At 42.8% G+C, this 22,438-nt stretch overlaps 1 protein-coding gene across 7 annotated transcripts in view; it reads right to left on the bottom strand.

Moving 5' to 3' along the window:
- Positions 1-6,957, bottom strand: part of NR3C2 (nuclear receptor subfamily 3 group C member 2) — a 325,890-nt gene extending 318,933 nt beyond the window's left edge. The window contains exon 1 of one of the 7 annotated variants that reach the window (XM_070611634.1): positions 5,811-6,957. The gene's annotated coding sequence lies outside the window, so the exon portion shown is untranslated. Of the gene's footprint in view, positions 1-3,479; positions 3,869-4,157; positions 4,398-4,975; positions 5,065-5,810 lie in introns of those variants that run through there. The other 6 variants (XM_008513775.2, XM_070611631.1, XM_070611635.1 and 3 more) reach the window with 6 other exon arrangements.
- Between the last annotated feature and the right edge of the window lie 15,481 nt (positions 6,958-22,438).

The raw sequence follows: 22,438 nt of genomic DNA, 5'->3' as shown, positions 1-22,438 counted from the left end.
TTAACACAGAAAAATAATATGACTCTACCAAAGAAACTGGCATTAGATATCCCAAGGCTCTATAATGAAATTTAATGCCTAAACTATCCTACTATTGTAATTATGTCTTACTTTTCTGTGTCTTCCACTAGATTTTAAGTTCTCAGAAGGCAGAAACTTTCAGTTTCACCACTGCATTCCAAGCAGATAGCACAATGCAAGTCAAAAATTTTAAACTATTATAATATAATCAATACCCAATGATTTGTGAACATTAAAATCTACCAATTATGTGGCACACTTTTACTCAAAGAACATTATTCTATACATTCCTAATCTCAAATCAATCACAAAACAGAGGAAAATAAGTCAAATTACAAAATTTGAGAAAGTTATCTGGTAATTTTTTGGTAAGCCGAAGATTTAGTGTGGAGGAAAGCCAAGTAAAACTTGAAAAAAAAAAAAATAGTGAAATGGGAGCTAAATAGCTAACACTCACCTTTTCTACTTTACTGGAAAACCATTTAATCACAGCCACATGATGAAAAATACCAATAAATATTCTGTGCTGCATCTACTTCTACCTAAGAATATTCTGTCCTCCCCATACCGAACGTAAACGACGGATGTCTATCTAAGGTATAGATGCTTCAGGTCCAAATTCATTAAATACCACAAGAGACATGTCAAAACTGAACATCCCCTGTGCATTCTTCCCCCTCCGACTCCGTCTCTAAACCCACATTCCCTGTCTTGGTGAACTGTGCCACCCTCCACCCAAAAGCCTGGAAGTCACCCATGCTTCCACACCCTTACCAAAGGTCTCCAGAGGCTCCCTCTCCCACTCCTACGGCCCCATGCCCTCCCCCCGGTCCTAGGCAATAGGCCTGTCCACCCTGAGTCTGAAGGAGGATCCCCATCCAGACCCCTCTTCAAAAATCCATCCTCCAAATTGTCTCTTGAAAAGCATGATCACTTATGGCTTTTTTTAAGTTTCTCCGTGGAAATCTGCACGCTAAAACTTTCACAGTATAGAAACCTGTTTTCCTTTTTAATCCTCTTAATCCATTGCAGGCTTTTTTTCACAGAACATCTACTAATATTCTGAGGGACACTTTTCATCACTCTGCCCTAAGGCAGGAGTCATATCTCAGATTTGTGAGGCTATATGAACATGTGAAGAGAAACTATATGGGAGATGGCGGGCAAGAACAATCTTAAAGCACTCTACAAGGAAGAACCTTATCAGCTAAGTCATGCAGCTGATCACAACTTTCCAAGCCCTGTTTGGCCAGCCTTGAACTCTCCTAACAATAACACAAAACAGCTTGCATGTCACCACGTTATTGACAGGGCTATCATTAAAGAATGTGTAAAAGGCTTTGCTGAAATCTAAATTAGCTTTGTCTATGATACTCTCATCTACCAACCTAATGCACCTTTCAACAAAGAAAACAGAGTAAAGGTTGGCAACAGTCAAACACAAAAGATGGAAGACAGATATCTAGCATCTACATGGCTTCCCCTGTAAACATTTTTAAAGATCAGATTTTTTAAAAATAGGATTATTAAAATATTTTATGTTGAATTCCTATTATTTTAATTGGTCTTCTCTGTAAAAAAAAATGGATCAGGTTAGGAATTTATTTCCTATGTTGTCCAGGAAAACCAGGTTGTCTTTTTGAAATTGGCATAATGATCATGGATTGAGCAGAATTTCAGTCAACCTGAACTTACTAGTAAATACTGAAATTATTACCTGATGAATATGATCCTAATAGAATTTAACATCCAGAAGGTTAAGGGGAAGTTTTTGTTACTAAAGCATAAGATGAAGCAGATACAAATCTAGCTTATATAAAATCAGACTTGTCTCCCTTACAATGGGAACTATAACTGAGACTCTCATGGGACAAAGACAAAAGCCATTATGACCCTTTAATTTTCATGCAAATGGCCTCCCCCTCAAAACATAAAGGAAATTTCACACAAGGAAAGTGAGAAAAACCACTGACAGAAGTTCTACTTTAAGCCATATATATGCTCTTCAACATTACTTTTGCAAAGGAAAAACCTGACTTTAAAATTTTATGTTTTACAGTCTGTGTTAAATTGCCCTTTTCCATAAGGAAGAAACTTTTTCAGGAATATTAACAAAGATTCCTGCGAATTTATATTTTATCTGAAAACACTTTCACTTTTAATACCCTCAAAACATAGTCCCATTTTAAACACACGATTTTCTATAGTTATTTCACTATAATATGGTACCTTAAAGACAGATCTTAAGAATTTCACAGTTTTCATTGGTTACGTAGCTGTAAGAGTTCATTGTGTGGAACTATTTTTCTGTCATCTCTACTACAAAACTATTATTATGTTCCCCTCTTTTATAGATGAGGGAAATGATAGAAACCTGCCCAAGGTCACCTAAGAGAGTGGGAGAACCAGTTAGCATTGAGCACACCTGATTTCTATTCACTCACCTAATTCACTGAGCCACCTGATCTTTCCAAAATCCCCAAACAAATTTCTCCCTTAAAGGAAAAAGCTCCCCTTTAGAGTATTTTTTTAAAAGACTTCTCTCCTCAAGCATTTCCATGATAGCATGCCATGAAGTCAAACGTAAAATTAAAACTCCACTGCACAACTTCACAGATGGAGAACACAGTTATCATTACTATTTTAATATCATCAATAACAGCACCTAGCGAACTAGCAATACAAAGGTTAAAGAGTAATTTAGTGTATTTGAAATTCAGGTTTCAAAAACGTGTCTGCTATGTAAGTTCTCCTAACTTCTATGTTATAATAAATAGTTAAAGCTGTATAATAAATAGTTAAAACCATTATAATTTAAACCTGGTCTTTTAAAATTCAGTAGGAAAAGCCATGCACCTGAATTTAGTAGTAGGGTACGGATGCCACCAAAAGAAGCTTCATCCCTTCTCTCCTGCCTCTAGAATTCCAGTTGATGCCACAGAAAGCATAGCCTCTCTCAAGAGTTTCGTGAATATTAGGGAAGGGGAAATGCACGAATTTCCAGAGCCCCTTTCACACAGAATCTATCAGGATCCTGTCAGGATCTCTCTCCTTCAACTGCCCTTATCCCGCTACACCTCCAGCTGAGATTTGGGTGCTTCCGCAATTGCTAGAGGAAAGAAATATTATTCAAACGTCCTTTCAAATTGTATAAGGAAAACGATCCGAAATTCATCTTTGGGGAAAGGGAAGAGCGGCAGACCTCCCACTGCCAAAGGCGGCTGAAAGCTGCTCGTTAGAGGGCATTTATCCAAAGTGGCCAAACTTTCCCAAAATAGTCCTCTGGCGGCCAAAGGGGGGGGGAAAGTGGAAAACCAAAACAAAACAACAAGCGCACGGCACTGTACTGACTGTGCCTCCGGATTACGCAGCCACTTCTCCCTGCAAAGTGCACGCTCCCGCGCCGCAGCCGCACGCCGAGCCCGGCAAGCGGCGCCCCGCCGCGCACCCTTACACACCTGCCTCGACCGGGGTCCGTCTCTCGGCGTCTACCTGTTGCAGCGCTCGCCAACGCCACGACACCCCTGCTGCCGAGCCCCCCTAAATCCAACCACATCCAGGCCAGTGAGTGCCACTCTCCCTGCAGCAGGAGAGCCCGAGGCAGCAACGCTCTTGCACCCAGGTGACTGCACGGGTTTCCTCCGAGCAGCCAGAAGTTGGCTTGCGTCTCCCCGGTCCAATGACACCCCGGGCGCGGAGAAGCGGAGAGGAGGGGGCAGGGGCAGGGCCAGGGCGGGCGAAGTAGGGAGGGAGAGAAGGCGGGCGAAAGCCCGGAGGGGGAGTGGGCCAGCTCGAGGGCCGGCCCTTTTAAAAGCGGGTCACATGTCCAGATAAAGTTCAGGTTGCTATCCCGCCCCCCTGAGCCCTTCCCATTGGCCCGGAGGGAAGCAAGGCTCCACGCTGCACGGGCCAGGCGGGCTTCTCATTGGACAGACATGGCTGCCAGTCACCAGGAGGGCGACATGACTGATACAAAGTTGCTGCGACACAGCCTGGACTCGGCAGCTCCCTTAAAGCCGCAGGAGCGGCGGGCGCTTGGGGTGCCGGGCAGCGGCTACGACATTAGGCACTAGGCACCCTCCACTCGCTGCCCCCCGCCCCTCTCGCTCGACTGTCCCAAACTTGCTCATGCCCACCTGGCTCTTCTCTTGGCGGACCCCAGGATATCTGGACAGACGTGAAAAGTGTGGTGACGCGGAAGAAGTCGGTTTTTCCGAGAGCCAGTCAAGGTGGTGTCCCCTCACGCTCTCCACCTGCAGCGCCAGGTGAGGGGCAGCCCTAGCCCAGGCGCCGCCCACAGCGTCCGCGCGCACGGGAGGACTCCCGGTGGGCTTCACCGACCCCCGAGGTCCTCTCCCCGCCCCTTGCCTCTGTCTGCCGAGTTACCTCTCAGCGGAGCAGCCGCAGCGTCCGCTGCCAGCGAGCCAGGGGATCACGTTCCCACTCGATTTAAATTTCCGTGTTTTGACCGTGCAGGAAAATTGGGTGATTTCAGTGCAGCCAAAGCCCTATAAATATAGCCTCTCTCACACTCCCCCAGCCGCCCCCAAAAAGTGTCAGGGTCAAGAGCCGCTGCTCTCCTTCCTTATAATTTTGTTGCTGTATTTACTACTTTAGTATTGGATTTTTCCACTAGCTCAATTTGAAAGAAAGCTTATCGAGGATATTCACTTCTTTATAATGGGTGGGAGGGGGTGCACATAATTGGGAGAAACATACAGGAGAGGGGAAGGAAACAAACGGTTTTCTAAGGATCGAGTGTCTGCAAGAAAAAATTTCGGTTTCCCTCCAACCGCCCCCACCTCGACTCTCCTCCCGCCCACCCAAACGCTGTAGTTACTAAGCAAAAGGATGAGCTTCTTAACTTTGATTTCTAAAGACTTTGAGGCTCCGCGTCTGAGGCTTCGTTTTAGGCTGCCGGCTGGCCCGGAGTCAGCACCAGTGACGTACACACCTAAATCTGGTCCTCCGGCCCTCGGCGACCCGTAGCCCGGCGGCGGCAGCTGTGTAGCTTCCCGCCTCACCCTTGCCCCGCACCCGCCAAAGTCGGTGGGGGGCGGGGGGAGAGTTCACCCTATGCCCAAAGGCCCCTCCTCTCCTTACAGTTAATTAAGCTTCAGGATTCCAGACCCCGAACGCAGGAAGACTCGAACTCTGCCGCTCCAGGTAGGGAACTCCCTGGCGGCGGGGGCGACAGCGGCGGCGCGGGAGAGCTGGTCCCGACCCCCGATTCCGATGCTCAGCAGTCCCCTGCGCGGAGCGGCCCCCGGCGCCCCCGCAGCCGGGAGTCCCCGCCAAGTGTCCCAACTTTCCCGCGGGGCCCGCCGTCACGCGCACTCTCCGGGCCAGGCGAGCAGTCGGGCAGCGATCGCACCCAGGCGGAGCACGGGCTGCAGGCAGGAGAGAAGGGAGTCCCGGACCTAGCAACCCGGCGGGCGAGGAGGAGGCGGCAGAGTCTGCCCTGCCGAATTGTTCATTATTAAAGGAATGGACGTGTCTCTTTTACTAAGTTTTTACCTCCTTTACGGAGGGCTGGTCTTGCCCTGGATCTCAGCTTCTTGCAAAATCTAGGTTAGACCAGTGCAGGGACAGCTGCCGCGATCGCTCGCCCGCCGCCCAGCACCCCTGCCTTGAGGCGGCCCGGCGGGCACCTCGTCTCCTGCCCGCAGCCCACCTCAGTTCGTCAACCTGCGCCCTCTTCGCGGACCCTGCCTTCCCCAGAGCCGCCCCTGCGCTCCCCCGGCCCCCTCCCGCTGCCGTCAGCGCAAAGTGACTGTCGCTGCACTCACCTTTTCTAGGACATGGTGGGGAGGCTGGGGCGCGGGGCGGGGGGTGGGTGGGGGCAGCGAGACTCTTGCCACCGCCGCCGCTGCCGCCACCAGCAAGTCCGATATTAGCCGTTCGGCGGTAAGGATGGAGAGGGTAAGAATCCCGGCAGTCGCCCTGCTGACGGTGGGTAGAGCAATAGAGCAGTAGTGTTGTTACCCCGCAGGAGGAGGCGAGGCGGTGGCGCCGCCAAATCGCGCAGAGGGGGACGCGGGCGCCCGCCTGCCCCCAGCAGCAGTGGCCGGGCCTCCAGCGGGCCCCTCTCCCTAAGCTACTGTCTCCCGGGCGTTGGCGGCAGCGGCCCTGGGAGCCGGGAAGTCCGACAGGATGATCCCGCGCCGGCCGCCCCGCAGCGCGGCTCTCCGAGCCCCCTCCCCGAGCCTGGGGTGGCCGGTGACAGCTCGGGCGGCGGAGCGTGTGTGTGTGTGTGTGTGTGTGTGTGAGAGAGAGAGAGAGAGAGAGAGAGAGAGAGAGAGAGAGACGGGGGGTGGCCGCAGGGGGAGCCCGCGGCGCCGCGGCCCCCTCCCCGGGTCACACCCTCACCAGCAGGAGGAGGCAGCAAAGCGTCCAGCCACCGGCTAGTGGGAATCGGGGCTGGGGGCGCCAGCGGCCGCCCTCCCACCCTGGTCACTGGCAGGGAGGAGGCCGAGGGAATACAGAACCCCAGTGCACGTAACCCCCCACCCCTCCCCACGGGCCCCCAAAGTCCCCTGACCTCGCTCCCGGCCTCAGGTGCGGTTCCCACCCGCGGGGGGAGGCGCGGGGTGAGGACCACGCGCGGGGGGCGGGAGGGAAAAGTTTCTTTTCCTGTTCCCTCGGTGCCCACCCCTGGAGGCTGCTCCTCTCTCCCTCTTTGGGGCTCGCCGCGCCTCTGCCCCACCCCCACCGTGGGGGGGCGCCCAGGAAGGCCCGAGTGTCTGCGCGCGGGGGCGCTTGGGGAGAGCAGGGAGGAGCGGCGGCCGCCCGGGTCCCCCGGCTCTGACAGCGGCTCAGACGCCTTCAACGGCGGCTGGAGGAGCTAGCCGAGGAAGGGGCCGAGCGCCAGACCCGCGCCCCCTCCGCTTGCAGAGCGGCGCGCGCCCCCGCGCTGCCTGGCGCGCCCCCGAGCCCTCGCGCCCGCCGGGGCAGACACCTACGCAGACGCGAAAGTGAAAGGGGGGCGGCCCAGCCCGGTGCGCTGCCGGCAGCGCACTGTGAGGGGCGGAGGAGGGAGCTGCGACCCGCGATCCCGGGATTCTCCCGCTGCCCTGCAGAGCCGCTGGCCGCCTCCTGGCTTGGGAGCCATCCCAAAGTCCCACATTCCCCACCCTGGGCCACACAGATCACCCCCATCAGGGGATATGTTTGAGTGTGGGTGCGTGTTCACGCGCCCTCATGTGTGTGAGAGACACGCTTCAGCCCCAGACTCTTGTACCGCACATTTACACTTAGCCTTGGTGGAAGATTTTGGGTGGAGGGATGCATTGTGAATGTTATTACCACTTGCAGGCTCCCCTGCTTGTATGACTCAGTTAAACCCCACGAATTGACCCCACACACCCCTTTTCCCCGGCTTACCACTCCTTTTTCTACAGGCTCTATTGACTCCCTCCTCTCCCTTTTTTTGGGTTCTTTCCCATTTTCTTCCTAAATAGCTGTGAAAGTTGTTAATCCCTTCCCACACAAAACCGTGTTAAACATGGAGCTGCCCTGTTAAAACAATCACTACTTCTCTTCAACCACATTCACACTGTCCGAATACCCAGCTTCCCATTGCGTCCATCACCCACACAGTGTTGGCACTACTCGGTTCTTAGATGGCTCAAGGTGGCATTTGGCCTCAAGCAAAACAACCTTTTGATTCTGTTTCCTTATTTGTAGGGAATGTGAAGTTCTTAAGTAATTACGTTTTAGGTGAAATTAAGAAATTAATAAATAATGTACTTTTTTAGAAATTAACATGATATGTATTCAATGAAGTTTAAAAAGAACTGCCATTTAGACGTACTGACTGCAAAAACTGAATTTTGAAATGCATCAAAAGTAAGGCGGACAGACATCGATGGACTGATAAAATGGACAGAAGGGTGGATAGATATGTGATAAAGCATGCACATAGTATGGTATTAATGGTAGAATACAGGTGTTCATTGTAAAATTCCTTAAACTTTTTCTAGTATGTTTGAAATTTTTCATAATGAAATGTTAGAGGAAAAGAACTCTCATTTAAGGTAACCTATATAATGTAAATTCTGCTTACAAAATTGATAAATTAGGCATTGATTACTCTGTCCCCCTTTTACAAAATGATTTATCTTAAACATTTTTTACCTAAGTACTCCGTCACTATTTAAATTAATTTTTATTACAGACTACTTGGCAGGGGTCAGACTACAGTGGCAAGTGGAGTTGTTATAACTGCCACCTTTTAGAAATTTAGAAGATTTCTTCCTGTGTTTTTTCTTGTCCATTCTCAATTTTTGATCTTCCCAGCCTTTAAAACAATTTGGTGTTATAAACTAAGACTGAGTTTTTAAGCATATATAAATATTGTTTTGAAACTTTTTCACACCGAAATAGCCTGGGAGTGGTCCATATGAACATATAAAGCAGTGTCTCTTATCCCTCGGCAGAGATGTTAGGGGATCTTGCAGTTACTAATAGGCAAATCTTTATTTGTTTTTAGGTATCTGAGTATTTAGATATTTGCCCAAACATTTGAGCAATTAAGTTTCCTTCTTTATTTTCTTTTGCTGGCTGTAAGACAAGAGGTTGTTCTGTGCCACTCTGGAAGGAGAACAGCTCCAGGATAAGATCTGTGGCTCTCTCATTGGATGAGAAAGTGGCACTGGTTTTGCTTGGAATCACCCCACAAGCGATGCCTCCGAGAGACTCCATCAAAGATGGAGATGCAGGGTTTTCTGGTTGTTCAGAATACTCTTCATTCTAATGCCCATTAATAAAGAGCCCTATCAACTTAAAAAAATGTATGCTTGGAAATGTCATTACTTGGTTGTTTTTTAGGCTGTCTCTTAACAAGTTTGCTCTTTTCATCCTTTTAGATATATTTTTTCTTTGCAAAAGGATGAAAATGTGTTTTTAAGAAAAATAAAAATTAAGAAAGGAAAAGCACAGAAAAGGATCTTAATTTCATCTCCAAATAGTTGGAGACTATTTACAGCTGCCAAATAGCCTTAAATCTTGAAGCAGCATCAGCTTATCTCCTTTTTGACAATTGTTCACCCTCCATTCACAGTCGCTGTACCTCAGGACACCTCCCTCCCTCATCCCATTAGTGTCAAACTCCCTGAGGTTTGCCAGTATAAAGTGCACGACTCAGCATTTGCAATTTACATGTATGACATCACATCCTCTATTATATAACTTCAGATACAAAGCCTAATATCATCTAAGTTTGTGTTGGAAAAAATCCTCCCTTGCTCTTTATTTCAGCTTTAGCAGAGCCACCCCTTAGTTCCCTGATCCTAATCCCATTTCTTCAAACAGCTGGCACTGGGGGGAGGAAAAAAAAGGCATGGCGTTGTTTAAGCTGTGAAATCATAAGCTCCCCCTCCAAACTGAGTATATTTTGAAATATATTAAATACCTCTCCTTTTTACTGACAAGAAAGTAAAGACCATTAGGTATTATATAATTTAATTGTATTCAATAATTTTTAAAAGTTAAAGGCTAAGCATTTGGTCATAGTTAACTTCATTAATAAGCCTAGCCATTCTGGCTTTTTTTTTTCTTTCTAAAAAGCTAAGCTTTTTTTTTTTTTTCCTGTCTCTTACCAGCTGTTGGAAAGAGTTGAGAAAGACAGAGAGAGTCAAAGAGAGGAAGGAGGAGAGTGTTGGAGAGAGAAGATGAATAGGGGAATAATATAAGATAGAACTTCTTCTTTGTTTATTGCAAAACACACATGTTCCAGTTTATAAACATTGCAAGCAAATAAGAAATTGTGGACCAGAAGATAAATACAAAACATATCAGGGTTTTTGTTACTATCCAAAGTCGACCAAACTCTGTTTTCTAGACTACTTGGAATATTTTTATTAGCTTTGGTTATTCATTAATTTCTGTATTTGTTTACCTAACTATTTATTCATCTGTCAACCTTAATTTCATTTGTAGTCATTTTAAATAGAAAATACACAAACCTAATACATTTCTATGGCCAGATTTTGAGATGACAGAGCACCAAACAGCACATGCATCACAATTAGTATGCCATATTATTAGAAGCAAATCAGATTTCACTGTGCCTACAGTGATGTTCTAAATTTAGAAATAATGTACAGTAGTTGAAAACGGGGGGAGGAACTTAGAGCAGTATATTTTAATAAAAATGTATTTTCAATTTGCTCTCTTTTTCTCTCGTCTTTTTCTTGGTTTAGTACAGGAAATTCATCACCTTTAAATAACTGTGCTAATCTTACATAAATAACTGCATGGTTTGTGTGCTTATTAGGCTTATGCATCGAGGCTGCTTCTCTGATATTAAGTGCAATAACAACCATAGAAAAGTGAAACAATCCAGTGGGTCAGGTGTGGGAAACATAAGAGTCTCTGTTGAACTTGATGAAGAGCTCATTTAGAATTCCTCGTTAGGACTTCACAGGAGCAGTTAGCTTTGCAGTAGTTGGCGCTATATTTTTAGCAGCATTTTAACAGCTGTCAGTAACAACTAAGACAACATTTTGATCAACATTATTTTTTTACTCTAACAAAGATGATTGCAGAGAAACAAAATGCTTCAGGATTTAAATGTTTAGTTATGAAAACAACAATGAAAAAAGATATTTTCTTGTGATAGAAAATGTTAATAATGCATCAAGGGCGGGCCATAAGGTATCCATACAAAGCGAGGCCAAGTGGATTTTTAAATTTTAATTTTCTGATGCCTGTGTACACATAATAAAGACGATGTTATTCTTAAAAGGTGTGTTCAATGTCAGAAATAGAAACGTCAGAATGAGAGAATGTGCAGTGTATCTTGTCATATATTTGCAAGTAGGTCAAGAATAGCCATGTGGGCATCCGAAATGAATAAAATCTTTTCCCTAACATTAGAATTTATAAAGGGAGGTTATCACATGTCAGATATATGACACTGGAAATAGCAGACAGAAAAATGTAAGAAGCTTCATGACAGATGTCATCTTTATTCCTAAAGATAGAGGTAAATTTGCTGCGGGTAATGCATTACAAGGCAAACTAAAACTAAGTCTCTGCAAGTGTCATATTTCCCTTTCACCTGTAGTCTCCTCCAATTGAGTGATTTTGTTCTACGGGAAGTAGGGGTAATGGTATACTCTTAAAGCAGCCTACTGAATCATCCCATTCAGAGGTCATCTGCTCATTTCGAGGACCTAATCCAAGTTTTGAGTTTGTCCCAAATAAAGCAGCTGAGTATTTCCCACTTCATCTAGCTGGCACGGTGGGGAATTAATGCACTCTTATATTAAATGATGTTTTTGATTACATTGCATTTGTTTTTTTCTAATCCTTTTGGGGGCACAGGTCTATTAGCTCTTTCCACATGAAGCAATTTTAATTGCTTGGTAGGACTTTTTCAACAGACATGCAATTTTAGTAAAAATTGAGGGTAGATATTCTTTCTTCTTTCCCAATACAAACCCCTGCCAGATGCAAATCTTTTGGTGTTGATAGTTTTTCACAGAGTGTTATATGGTTTTCTTAGTGCAGAAATTTTTGACATTAAATATCCATGTGTAAAAATGAAACGTGTATAAACACTTTCTATATGGAAGGTATATGCCACATCAATTATTAATATTTAAACTACAATCTATTTTGAAGTGCTTAGTGCTAATGATAGCTAGACTTTAATATTTTATCAAAAAAATTAGACATGTTTCCATTTAAACTAGTTCATTACTTAAAAAAAAAACTTTTTAATCACCTTCATCATGAATGTGGTGGAACCACGTCCTCTGAGTGGAAGCTGAATAGACTTGCAATGCTGCTGGATGATGACAGTAGAGATTGCTTACTTGTATAAAGGACTAAATAAGCCCCTAAAGTTCTGGGATTTTTCTAATACATTTATAAATGTAACTTTTATTTGGTTGATTTGATTTAATACAAAAGTACATATTTTTACAGTAATTATATATTTCAAAAAAGAAAAAAATTCCAAGAAAATTATTTTTATACTACATCATTTCAACATACACTATTACTCCATTCGTTCATAAATTATACTGCTTTTATTTCCAATTTGAGTACCATATGAACTGAAGTTTTGATGCAATTTGTTTTTAAATTACCTTTATTTAAAAAAAAAGTATTGTTATAAATCAATAAAAACTGCCAAGGAACCAAATGCAATATCATATACACATATATTTTTATCCACTATATGTTATTTCTGTGGCACTGTAAGATTGCAATACTAGAACACAACTACTGCTACATTTACAAACAAACTATGGATCCAATAGCTAAATCAAGACTATTAATAACAAGTACACTCACTGAGAAATTCAAGCAAACACTAACTTCTGCAGAGAATTCAAAAAGCCCAAGGTACAAGAAGGAGCCCCAAGGCTCAGTGTCCTTGAATGAAAAGTCTAAGCAGCAACTTTCAGCCTAGAGCTGTATTTCACTCCCGATTTTCACAGAATGAGCAAATCAAGCTAGACAATAGAGTCACCTTGCATGTTTGTTTGTTTGTTTGTTTGTTTTGGTGAGGAAGACTGGCCCTGAGCTAAAATCCATTGCCAATCTTCTTCTTTTTGCTTGAGGAAGATTGTCCCTGAGCTAACATCTGTAGCAATTTTCCTCTATTTTGTACGTGCGACACTGCCACAGCATGGCTTGATGAGCGATATGTAGGTCCACACCCAGGATCCAAACCTGTGAACCCCCAGCCACTGAAGCAGAGCACACAAATTTAACCACTACACCACCGGGCCAGCCCCATCCTTGGATGGTTTTGAATCCTGGCTCCATTACCTACTAAATGTATGACCCAGGGCAAATTACTTGATCTTTCTAAATTTAGATTTCCTCATTTGTAAAATAAGACTGTTGATACCACAACAATATATGTACTTAACGCAGTACCTGGATCTAGTAAGTGCTCTCCAAAAATGTTAGCTATCTACCTCCAGATAGAAAGAAAATCGGGATTGATTCTTTTGGGGATTGAACATCTTGCTTCCAATTCAAAGGGTTTTTTAAAGTCTTGAGAATCAGAGCTTCACCTGACTGAGCACTTCAGACTTCTAAGAATTCTCTTCCCTAGAACAGTGATTCTCAAATTTTAGCATGAGTCAGAATCACCTGGAGAACATGTTAAAAGAGATTACTGGGCCCACCCCTAGAGTTTCCCATTCAGTAGGTATGGGGTGGGGCCTAAGAATTCATATTTCTAACAAGTTCCCAGGTTGATGCTGATGCTGCTGTTCTGGGGACTACTCTTTGAGAACCACTGCCCTAGAGTATAGTAAATGAAACAATTGCCCCCAGGCTGCTCATTTTGCAGAGTTTTAAGTTATTGCTGGCAGCTGCTGCTGGGAGTAAGGGAGAGGAAGGAATGAGAAGCAGGAAATAGGGGACAGAAGAAAGAGAATGTCAGGGAGGGATAAAAAAGGGAGGGAGGTTTTCACAATCACATCATCATTGGAATAATGAAATTTGCTAGCTGCTGTCTAGGACTCTCTCTTGTGACCCTCAGACTATATATTGATTTTTCAAGACCCTTGATTCTTGTCCTGAATCGGTATTTGGGAAGTACTTTACCACTTTCAGGCTCTTAAAGTATCTATCAGTTTATTATTGTATTATCTTAAGGCTAACTAACTTTGGTTTATTTGGGGGAGTTGAGAATTGATAAACCACATTCCTTCAATTACCTTTGCACGTAGTCCACTGTGGTCAAGTCCAGATCACTTTTCTCTCTCTATCCTGAGTGTGTCATGAAGTGGGCTCATTACTCTTCAGTTAGATTTTAACTCATGCTTTTTTTTTTCACCTTTCCTCCAATTAGAAGGGAGCATTAGATCAATTGGACTTGATGAGCTTTTGACAAAGCCATAGTGGTCATTCCTAGTTTTTAACCAACTATTGTGTGAGGAGATTTCCAATATTTTTCTGAGGTACCCAGGCTTCCTGTTTACTTCTATAACAATTTCATCCCTTTATTAAGAAATTAGGTTGACATTGTAGGATTTTACTTCCTTGGGAAGACTAAAAATGAAATTCAATCGAGATAGATGAAGTTTTTGGATTTAGAGAGATGGACCAGAAGAATAGTGAAGGAAAGCCAACAGGAATAAAATAAAGCTGTATTCCTAGAGTTACTTAAATCAAACTTGACCGGTAGTGAGCAAGATAAAAGGTGGTGGTAGAATGTGCTACTTGTGAGGAAACTTGTGTTACACTTAGCAGTAGACTCTAGTTGAAGCATTATGTCATCAAAGGTTATGGAAGCAGTCCAGAAAGAAAGACAAACATCATTAACAGTTTTTGAAAGTGAGAAACCCGATAGTCCTCCCTGATACACAGTTTCGGTTACTTGTGGTCAACCTTGGTCTGAAAATATTAAATGAAAAATTCCAGAAATAAGCAATTTGTAAGTGTTAAATTGCCCTCCCTTCTGAGTAGCATGATGAAATTTTGCGCTATCCCACTCCGTCCCACGTGGAACACGAATCATCCCTTTGTCCAATGTGTCCATGCTGTGTATGCTACTCAACCATTAGTCACATAGTACCCATTTTGGTTATCAGATCACCTGTGGTGTGCTTGTGTTCAAGTAAACCTTATGTTACTTAGTAATGGCCCCAAAGCACAAGAGTACTGGCAATTCAGATACACCAAAGATAAGCCATAAAGTGCTTCCTTTAAGTGAAAAGGTCAAAGTTCTCAACTTGAAAAGAAAACAATTGTATGCTGAGGTTGCTAAGTTCTACAGTAAGGACAAATCTTCCATTTATGAAATTATGAAGGAGGGAAAAGAAATTTGTGCTGGTTTGCTGTCGCACCTCAAACTGCAGAAATTACAGCCACAGTCTGTGATAAATGCTTAGTATAGGAAAAAACATAGTGTATATCGGGCATCCACTGGGGGTCTTGGACCATATCCCTGATGGATAAGGGGGGAATACTGTACATGAAAAAATTAAAATAATTAACCTGGTAGACAGTGACATCATCACAAAACTAATCATAATAAGTCAGGTAGCCTATTGAGTTCATTTTATTTTTTGCTACTGTGAAAATCACTTAAAGTTTTTGACTGCTTTTTAAAAATTGTTATATTAATATTTAATTATAATATCATAAACCATAACATATTTTATAAGTTTATAAATGTTTCATAAAATATTTCAAGCATACCAAAAAATAATCACAGGCTCTAATGTAGTCTCCACCTTCGTATTATGAGATGGGAACATTTTGTCATATTTGCTACAGAAGTGTAAAAATTTGCATGAGAGTGATACATTCCTATTTCTTGATAGGGCTACTGGTGGAGAGGGAAGGAGCCAAAAAGTATAGGGGGTAGTAATGCTTTCATCACTTGGGGGTTTCACTCCCATTGTTATTAGTTGTGTGTATTACACTCTTGGCCCCAGATCTGAGAAAAGGGAATTGGTTCTTAATATATCCAAACAATACTCAAAGTGGGGCTGGTAGATAATCCCAGCTCATGGCTTTGGTTGAGGCCAAGGATTTAAAAGTCAAGACTATTCTCTCTGAGATCCTCAAGAATGAAGATGACTTCAGGGCAATGAGAACTGACCACCTAGGAGACTAGAGATCCTTGGAACAGAGCAATTCAAATTTAGTTCATTTCAATGGTAATCTTATTGAGTCACTTTCCAATCATCTGTCTTCTTAGCCCAATTAATTGTAATCACCTTTTACTCAATGAAATGCAGGCTGATATAAATCATTGCGTGCTGATCTTAAGTCATTACCAGAACTATTCTGATTGGCCGACCTATGTTGTATGAATTGCTGAGTATTTTCACTCTAATCTTAGAGAAAAGTGTTCAGTCTGAATTAGACAGGTGTCTTAGTCTGGTCAGGCTCCTATAACAAAATATTACAGTCTGGGTAGTTTATAAACAGCAGAAATTTATATCTTACTGTTCTGAAGGCTAGAAGTCCAAGATCAGGGTGCCAGCTTGGTTAAGCGAGGACTCTCTTCTGGGTTACAGACTTCTCGTTACCTCCTCACATGGTGGAAGGGGCCAGGGAGTTCTGTGGAGGCTCTTTTAGAAGGGCACTAATTGCAGAGCCCTCAGGACCTAATCACCTCCCAAAGGCCCTACCTCTTAATACCATCACCTTGGGGATTCTGGTTTCCACATATGAATTTTGGGGGATGCAAACATTCAGAACATAGCAACAGGATTTTGGAATTCAGTGAGTTTAGCCACTATTCAGCTCATTTATTTGGCAATATGTTGACCTTTAACCTAGAAATAATCTTCAGGTATTTCATATGTACTGGTCAGGTACAGATGAAGCTCCTATACAAAGACACCCCCAAAATACAGTGGCTCAAAAGGAAAAAAGATTAATTCTATCTCACATAAAGTTGAGAGAAATGAATATGGTCCAGGGCAGATAAATGGTTCCACTGCATGAGTTCTTTAGGAACCCATTTCTCTTGTTGCTCCCCAAATATTGTAAAGTGTTGTCCTCATCTGTATGGTGGAGGCTGCATCACCAGCATCATTTCCACGGTTTTCTGCTAAAAAACAAAAACTTCGACTAAATAATTTGCACACATAACTTTTGTGTACTTCTCATGAGCCAGAGCAATTTTCAAGAAAAGTTGACTGGCTGTGTGCCCTGCTAAAACTGGAGTTCTACTACTAAAGGGAAGAGGAAGAGAATAAGTACAGGGGACATTTAACAGTATTCATCAGGTGATGACCAGTTCCACTCAACAGAGAAGAAAATGGAACAGGCTTAAACTAAGGCACAAAGATCTAAGGTTATTGCTAAGGAGAGATATGAGAAATGATGAGTAGAAGGATAGGTGGGGTCAGAGGCTGGGATGTAGATGCTGGGATCGGGGTGTACACTCTCAAAATCGAGGGGGCCGTCTTTTGCAATAAACTGAGGTAGTAGAATCAGGGAGCTAAATATTCTAGTGAAGATGAGCTAATCTTTCACCGAGCCACATGAGTTTGCAGAACAAGCTAAATTCAATTAATGATATATTTTTTTTAAGATTTTATTTTTTTCCCCTTTTTCTCCCCAAAGCCCCCCAGTACACAGTTGTATATTCTTTGTTGGGGGTCCTTCTAGTTGTGGCATGTAGGACGCTGCCTCAGTGTGGTTTGATGAGCAGTGCCATGTCCACGCCCAGGATTTGAACCAAGGAAACACTGGGCCGCCTGCAGCGGAGCACCTGAACTTAACCACTCAGGCACAGGGCCAGCCCCCCAATTAATGATTTTTTAAAGTGAGAAGAAACATATCCAATACAAACCGATCTCAAAAAAAAAAAATCATTGAAATATAACAAGAATTTCAGCTATGTGAGACAGATCAGCAGAGTTTGAAATGCAGCTAATACTATTTCATAGAAAGCCAAAAAAGCTCAGCTTTTACCCTTGCCTGACACAGAGAGAGAGAGCTAGTATGTGTATGTTAACACAGGGGGAACGTGCGGGAGATCACAGTGTCCTTTAGCGTGCCTGCCAGAACACCATAGCACAAAGTTAAGGGCAGGACTCATGGTCAGTTGATCAGACTCAGGACAACTGGACTCCCAGCTTACAGCCCGTGTCCCTTTTGATTGGCTGATACCTATGCCTGATTGGTCAGTGCTGTTGTACAGGTCATTAAACATTATCAACGTTACCCCTGCTTTCAAGGGCTATTCAAAGTTTCCTTGAGAGATGTTCAGACCACACAGAGCCAAGGAAAAAGGATTCATAAGAAAAAAGGAGCAGTTTCTTCTCTGATCTGCAAAAACTCTTCATATGGGATAGATAAAATGGAGAAAGAAAGTGACAACACCCAGATTGATTTGTCAGCCTCTCTGAGATAAGTGTGGAGGGTCTCCAGAAAGCATACATTTTGCCATTTTTGGTTCACATGCTATTCAAAATTTACTGTCCTTCCTGAAATTTTAATGAAGAACTCCACATTTCCCCTACATTCCAGATGCCATATATCTCTCTACTTACAGATTACAAGATGTTGAGACGGATTACAAAGGAAGTTGTGAACTTCCTACTCTGGAGGAATTTAGATTTCCTCTGATCTGGAATGGCAAAGGCACGGGTGTATAAGCAGAGCGATGGAGTAAGGTATCTATCAGTTTGTTTAGCCTTTTGAATAATTACTTTGCCAGGAAGAAATGAGATCAGGAAGATAGGCCCAATAAAGCCTGATGAATCAGTAGGTGATAAAGTACGTACACTGGAACTTTGACATCCAGCCTTTTACATTTTCTTTTGAAAAGTTGCCTCTGTGTCATAAACCAGGTATCATATAAAAGAGGAAATCCAGCCATGTTTGTCTTTCAGAATGACATAAAGTATAAAGGTTAAAAACATAGACTCTGGAGCCAGACTTAGCCTGGATTTGGATCCTAACTCTGCCTCTGAGTAGCTGTGACTGTGGGTGAATTACTTGAACTCTGGACCTCAGCTTCATCACCTATAAAATGAAATAATACAAATTAGCTCATAGGTTGTTATGGGGATTAACAACTAGCTTAATGGATGGCTTGTAGTAAACAGTAAACATTAGCTATGATATTGTTATATACCCTTAATCCTAAACCATTTGTTTCTACCCATTCCTCTACCCATATTCTTTCCTGCTCTCCCTGCGGTTGGCATCTGACCTTATTGGATCACTTCTCCCTTTTTTCGTATTCTCCTTACTGGGCTATTTGATATGCAGGGCTGTCTTCCTGGCTTCCTCCCACTAACATTCAGGCACACTTTCTTCCGACATCGCAAGCTTCTCATCGCAAAACATGCTACTCTTGTGGCACAGTTCCATTCTGAACCCTGTTGTAACCTAGTGTTCCATGGCATAAACTTGACCTTAACATTTACCTGATATTTAGAGGGCCTTTTGCTACTTGAAGAAGTAAATTCCCTTAAATGGTGTGGAACAGACATTGCCATGGGTTTTCTAAATTCTATTTCATTTTTCTCTTTCTGAGCATGCAGGAATGCTATGTATCTCAGCCTCCCTTGCATTTAGATTGGGACCATATGACTGGGTCTGCATCTGGGCATATTGGTGGAAGTGATGCGCTCCAAGGGGTCATAAAACCCCTTGAAGGATTGTCTCAGCTCTCACTGCCTTTACCATGAATACCTGGGACGCCTTAAGTTTAGGATGGCAGCGTAATAGTAAGGAAGGAGACTGGATCCCTGAGTCACCTCTTGGAGGAAAGCTACCCAGGAGAGTTGCCTGAGCTGCACTGGACTGTGAAGAGAGTGATAAATAAACCTTTATTGTGTACGTTCCCTGAAATTTGAGTGCATTGCCCTAATTAATTTAGATGGTACAGAATAGGAATATTTGGACACAATATAAGTCTATAGTGAATAGTATTATAGTGAAGTTTGAATATATTTACACTAGGATGTTTCCTATATACAGTATTACTGAATTCATTATGGAGTTTAGTTAACTGAACAGAATATTATAGAGAAAAGGATATGGACTGTAGAATCCCACAGAACCAGATTCAAATTCTATCTGGAACATTTATAATTGACTTTAGTATGTTCTTTCTCTGGAATCCAATAATACTCTCTTTCTAAGAGGGTTATTGGGTAAGTCAACTAAAAACTATTAGGTAACTCTTTTCCATCCCTATACCCTTTCCAATATTCCAATATTTCCAATCCACTATTTAATTTCTGTGATTCTCCATTCTAAACTGCTTTTTATAAATTTTGCTTTATAGGGGCACTGGATTAAAGTCTTGACAACAAAAGGTTGCAATATGGTCCAGAGGAAGTATCATATCCTTAATTTTTGCCCAAATAAAAGAAAATTATTGCAAAATTTTATGTGTTGAAAATAGCACTTAGCAGAGAACAATTTCCCTCTATTTAGTGCATTATTCAGAAAGTTCCCAAGTTAGAAAGCCTATGCCATGCACCATAGCACAATTTTGAAAATATTGTATTTAATTAAAATGGGAATTTCTGAAATGATTGCTATAGAATTTATCTTTCCAAACCTCACATAAAATTTTTGACCCATGCAATATTTATGAGTTAATTTTCCTTTTCCCCACCTCATCTTAACAATCAGAAGAATTGTCTCCATTTCAAACTATTGAGGGTGGGCCATTGGCAGAATGTGCACCAGCAAAGACAGAAATAACTAGTGACCACCTATTTTCCAACCTCTCTGTACACATATGCACAAAGCCACTTGCACAGACAATATAAACACAGACTTCAAAGGCACACCTGCAAGAGCTGCTATTGTTACTTGCAGTTTAGTATTTAAACAAATTCTTTAGAATTTGTGGCATATACTTAGTGGCTTTTTAAAGTAAAAAACCAAGCTAACACATAACTTATTAAATTAAAAGACAAATTTGGTAAAATTTTACATTAGGCACACAAGAAAAGAGAGTTAACAATTCCATAGACATTACACTGTAAGTTTACAGACCTTGATCCTAGATTGTCCAGTAATGTCTTTAAAAGATTGGTATTGCAACAAACTAGTCTCTGTGGCACAGCTTCTCTTTTGTAAAATTAGGAAACTTTCCCTTTCAGTTATCAAGTAGATGTCTCTGAGTTGACAGAGTAGCTATGTGCTCTCTCTCCATCTTCTTTGCCTTTCTGATCTTTGCTCACCGTTTCTTTTCTCTTTCTTCTCACAATCCTAACCTCTAATTTCCCTCGAAGCTGTATCCCAAGACCCTATGTCCCCACCACCTCTCCCCTAATGTGGAGTCACATTTTACATAGAGTTTGGTTCTAAAGTCAGTGAGCAAGGTGAAACATGATACCAAGTCAGAAATAGCCTAGGAAAAAAATCCCTTAATTCACCCTTAAAGTACAATATACATGGCCATTTTTTTATGCACATTTGAGGCTGATATACCATCCAACTCAGCCAGTTTTTCCTCCAGCATTGGAACAGATTGCTGTTTTCTCAGCTAAACACCTGATGAAGTAGTTGGCTTGCATTTAGGGGCCATGTTGTACAAAAAAAAAAATGTATCTTTAAACACTTGAATCACACTCAGCTTGGTGAGATGCTCATACTATGAGAGCAATTCAGGAACTGAGACCAACTGAGGGAACATCAGATTCACATCTCCCTTCCTGCGCTCCTCTGGGGCATATGCTCTAGTGGAACGTGGGACAGAATCACCCACACTATTTACATTCTTCTCTCTCTTTCTCTTTCTGGCAGAGTAAGTAGAATTGAGTATGGATGAAAACTTTATTCTATATGTATTAAGGAAAAATTCTATTCAAAACCACACTTTTTCTAAGAAGGACAGCTTGTGTTAAAGGAAATTTCAGGGTCTCTATTGTTTTATGTGCCATACCAGGGATCGGTGCTCCCTTCAGTTTAATGGAATGAACTGCCTCAGAGGTTATGGACATACAAAGATGGGAGAGACTTGGAGTCTGGGAATATAGAGTCTGGAGAGAGCTGACTTGCTCTATATCTTGGTCTCTCAGCCTTGCCTCTATTGACGTTTTGGCTCAGATAGTTCTTTGTTGTGGATGGGCTGTCCTGTGCAATGTAGGATGTTTGGCAGCATCCCCAGCCTCAACTCACTGGGTACCTGTAGTAACACCCCCTGCCCAAGTTGTGAAAACCAAAAATGTCTCCAGGCATTGCCAAATCACCCCTGGGGAGCGAAAGTACCCTTGATTGAGAAACTCTGTGCTATATAATAGAGTAGAAAGAGTTTGAAATCTTGGGAGGGAAATTCTGAATGGAAGAAATGAAAAGGAAATATGGGGTGGGGGTGGGAGGAGCTTTCTAGATAGTGCAAGGCTGGGCACTATGTAAGGTGAAGCAGCCTCTGAAAAATCCTTGCTCATGGGATGGTTGAAGGCTTTTAAGAAACAGATATGTCTAAAATCCCATTTGAAGCTGTTTTCTGTTATATGAACTCCCTTCTATTTCCCCAAGCCTTCAATAAGGTCTACTGTAAACCTAATACCATGTGAGAATAGTTAACTTTGGCCATCAAGGAAGAAAATGAGTTCCCTGTCTGGGCTGACACAGTGCAAAATAGAGACAGCCCACACGGAAAGTTTACCCTCCTCTGAAGGAAATGGCACCTGGGAACCAAGATAAGAATTCCCAACACTGATTGTGCAAAAATCCTTGGATCTCCACAAGTGGATTATGTATTTGAACAACTCTTATCTGGATCTTAAGGGGCAAGGGCCTCTCAGTGGCACCATTAGTGGCACTCTAAGGTTTTACGACTTGTGGGTTCTACAGGCGACACAGAGACACCACCAACTCTGGCAAGGGTTAGTGTGGGAGGAGATGAAGATACTCATTTCCTCTCCCCATGTCTCTCAGGGGATTAGGATTCGAATTTGGGACCTCCAGAAACAGGAGGTGATCACTTCTCATTGTGAGAATGGTC

The sequence above is a fragment of the Equus przewalskii genome, chromosome 2 (assembly GCF_037783145.1).
Source record: "Equus przewalskii isolate Varuska chromosome 2, EquPr2, whole genome shotgun sequence".
NCBI classification, from domain to species: domain Eukaryota; kingdom Metazoa; phylum Chordata; class Mammalia; order Perissodactyla; family Equidae; genus Equus; species Equus przewalskii.
Note: the sequence above shows the minus strand (reverse complement) of the source record. Positions and strands in the feature narration are given on the sequence as shown.